The sequence below is a fragment of the Micropterus dolomieu genome, linkage group LG12 (assembly GCF_021292245.1).
Source record: "Micropterus dolomieu isolate WLL.071019.BEF.003 ecotype Adirondacks linkage group LG12, ASM2129224v1, whole genome shotgun sequence".
Classification (NCBI taxonomy): domain Eukaryota; kingdom Metazoa; phylum Chordata; class Actinopteri; order Centrarchiformes; family Centrarchidae; genus Micropterus; species Micropterus dolomieu.
The window spans coordinates 6,891,423-6,895,515 of NC_060161.1; positions in this window are offsets into that span (position 1 = coordinate 6,891,423).

The following is a 4,093-nucleotide window of genomic DNA, read 5'->3' on the forward strand; positions in this document are numbered from 1 at the left end:
ATTGTTTCAATAGGCTACTTAATGTATTCCATTAACTGCTGTTAGTGTGCCTAAAAGACAATCGCAGATGTAACATTCCTGCTACCCATGGCCCATTACAGTTTGCCCACTGTTCCAATACTGCAGGTCTGCAGATGATGCTATCTCACTCACTCTGCACACGGCTTTAGTACACCTTAAAAAGAAAAATATCTGTGTCAGAATGCTTAAGAATTCTCTTGTTAACTTCTAGTGCTGTACGATGGAGAGTGTTCTGACAGGCTGCATCACTGTGTGGTTTGGCAGCCTGCCTGCTCAGGACCACAGACTGCTACAAAGGACAGTAAAGATAGGAATAATAATTGACACAAAAACTACCACAAATCCTTATAATCCATCCACTACAAAAAGAAAGCCCTAAACATCATTAAGGACACCAGCCACCCTGCCCATGCTCTGTTTTCATTCCTCCCATCCAATAAACATTACCAGATCACAAACCACCCTACTCAGTAACAGCTTCTTTCCACAGGAATTCAGGTTGCTGAACAGCTGACGAACCACACTTCACACTTAAAACATGTATTGTTAATGTGTATTGTATTGTATATTGTGGACTTCACACTAGTATATAATTCAATCAGTTAGTTATTTGTTATAGTGTATGTATATGGTGTAGAAAGCAGGGTAAGCTAGAGCTCAAGCACTTCATTGTACACATGATAATAAAGTCGAACCTTGAAATTAATGATATCTCAAAACTTAATACCGTGTGAATAGATAGGGAAATTTAAGATAAGGAAACATGAATAACAGATGAGATTCTATTTTGACAAAGCATTTTTCAAATTAGATTAATTTTAATAAATGAAAAACACAGGGTGAAAACACATTTTAATTCCTCAAAGTAAGGTATCATATAGGCGTTCGTTTATATTTTGTTGGGCTTAAAGTAGCCACATAAACATACTGTAATCAGCCTGTGAAATACCCACCATTTAATAGTAAAATGTGAATTTCCACCCACATTCCTTAATTTTTGGAAATATGCATGGACATTGCCTCACTGTCTGTTGTCTGATAATCTCACTCATAAAAAGATATCAAATATAAACATTACTATATCCCAAAATGCTGAACTATTCCTTAATCGAAAGACTCTGTGTTAGCCTAAAAATAAACGAGATTCAGCCCACAGAGAGGTAACAGGAGCTCCTGTTGACCAGCTGAAGAGAGAGGCTCCTCGCTCTGTCACACCAGTAGAAATGTGGCAGTGTTTGTCAGTGGGAAGCAGGAGAGGGATCATGGGTCTTGTCTCTGTATTCCCCTCTTCGGTGGTTGTTGGAACCTGCATGAACAGGGATTGGATTCTGGGACAGTGTGAACCTGACTCATCAAACACTTCTCTCATGTCAAATCACCTCACATCTACTGGGATACAAGACCACAGCTGACTGTCAGCGGACTGCGGATATACACATGTTCTGCACCTGCTTGAAAGTAAATACCTAATCTGTATTCTGTGTTCTTAATCCAAAAAACATCACAGAAATACAGCAAAACAGACTTGTCGCACCACTATGAATCTGAGGTGATCAGGGAAGAGACCTAATAGAACTTTGCCTCATTATACATCAGACCAGGTTGACTATGTCTTTCCAGAACAATTTGATTTTTGGTATTCCCACATGCAGTGCAGTACAGTAGCAATATTTTCATTGCATTTGCTGCAGTTGTCACAAGTGCTAGGATTATATCACTGCATGAAAAGCGGGATTTTCATCCCTGTAAAATTGATCGTTTACGGCGCCGCACGTTCACGTTCACCTGTGCCGAAAAGCATCGGAAATGTACCCACCTAAGCAACGGGGGGAGGGGGGGGACACCTCTGGACAGCACGGTGCCTTCAAAAACCTCCTAACCAGCAAGTATTGTATAGACTATTCTGTCATTTTATTTCAGTTTTTGTACACCTATGTTACCCTTTTCCAATAAACAGTACATTTTATTATTTCTTATCAAGTTCTGTGTGTTATCAGGGGCAGACTAGGGAAATAAGAAACTCAGAAATTTAGCCCACTCTCCAGACAAAGCATTTGACCTTTATTCATGCATTCTTGACAATGTTATGGAAGTACAGTACATAACGCAATGGCCCATTAAAATACATTTTCAAAACACCTCTCCTCAAGTTAAGTAGGCAAGAGCCAGATGATTGAAATATTGTTTTAAAAGATAACATCACAGAGAGAAACATGTGTGTATTACCAGGTGCTATTTTGTACAAATGTGGAAAGACATCGGTAGAATTTGATTTAGAGTTGAAGTTGCATGTATTGTATTTATTCTGTCCCGACCGGTTCGGACACATGCGTGAAACATGGGTGGGACGGAAGAAACACAACACTATACATTCAAAGTTTACAGTATAATATGTAATTGCAATTGTAGCAGCAGTAGACCTCAGCACACTCCAACACCGGAGAGAAAGTTGGCTGCAGCAGTTCTTTATTTGACCAGCTGTTTATATATCACATAAACACATACATTTGCAAACATAAACCTCTCACTCCTGGCTCAGGGCCTGATTGCCTGGCTGATTTACAGTTAAATATTAATTTATTGTAAAAGACCAGCCTAACAGTGAATCCTTATTGTTAGCCCCTTGACGCCGATGTTACGAATTCGCATCACACCTCTTCCTTTCAGACTGCAGCCAAGATAGCGCATGGATTCCCCCAATGCCTGTTGGTGCATATTCGATACGTACCTAGGAACGTTTTGCAAGCACTGGTTTCTCGTTTATGCCTGTTGTCGGTAATTTGCATCATACCTACATCATACCTGAATTTATATCTCTTATCCAAGTTCTATAGACAAATTAACAATCTTCACTTAATTTAACATCAGCTTGAAAGCAAGTGAAAACCCAAATAATTAAAAAAAAAAAATTATTGTAAAAAAAATTCAGGGGTCAAGGGGTTAAACTCTATACTCTTTTAAACTGAAAAACTTTGGCATGGCAAAGTGCTAACTAATCTGTCATACACTTGATTGAATTTATTTCTGTGATTAAAAACAGCTTCTTAGACAGGTGCATTGGTTCAGCATAAGCCAAGGTTTGGCAATGTGACATCACGTCAAGGACCTACTAAGCTACTGAAAACTGTTATAGAAGGGGGAGCTTGGTTCCTCTTAATAAGACATGAGCTCCCCTGAAAACATGATTTGTGAAATTTTGGGGGGGTCTCTAAAATATTGACAATTTGCTATTTTTGCCTTTCATTTTTATTCTGTATTCATCTGTATCATCATGAATCATGTGTAAAGTCAGGAGCATTAGCTTCATCCAGCTAGAGGGAATGATCACTGACCGTCAGCAAGGCACCCTAGCCCTATCTGGTAGACCTATATGGGTTGTGTCGCTAGTAGGACTGGTGGATACAGAAAAATAGAAATTAATGGCTGCTCTCCGCAGCGCCCACAAAATTCAAGATGTGATCTCTATTTTTCAGTCAAGATGTACAAAAACAAGGATTTATTTATGTCTTAGTGGATCATAACATATCGGGTATGGACTTCTATCTATCTTGCTCTGATTACATCACTGCCAAAGCCTGGTGAACCTTGTATTAAATGTCAAAAACTAAGACTCCAAATTGGGGCTTTGAAGATACTGTGTAAAAGGCTGGATAGAATATTGCCAAAAGTAATCGACAGCGCCCAGAATGCACTTATATTAGGTATAGGCTTACAAGGATTCCATAATGAATATTCATTGTCAGAAGGAAGAGCCAGACACAGCTTCACTGTTACTGGATGCCAAAAAGGCCTTTGACAGAATTTACAACAAGAGCAACAGCTGGCTCCGTTTGAAGGTAAAATAATTTACTTACCAGCACCTCTAAATAACTCAGGCCCCTTTTACACTGGACAAAAAACACCCGCTAACATCTGGCTTTTGTCTTCAGTGTGAAACGGTACAATGAGCATTTACTCCCAGGTCAAATGACTGCAGTGATGTAAGCATGATACCCAGGTAGATAAAAATGTTTGCCCCTTTCCTGGTGCAACTCTTTCATTTGCCAGATATGTGTACACATATGAGGAATTT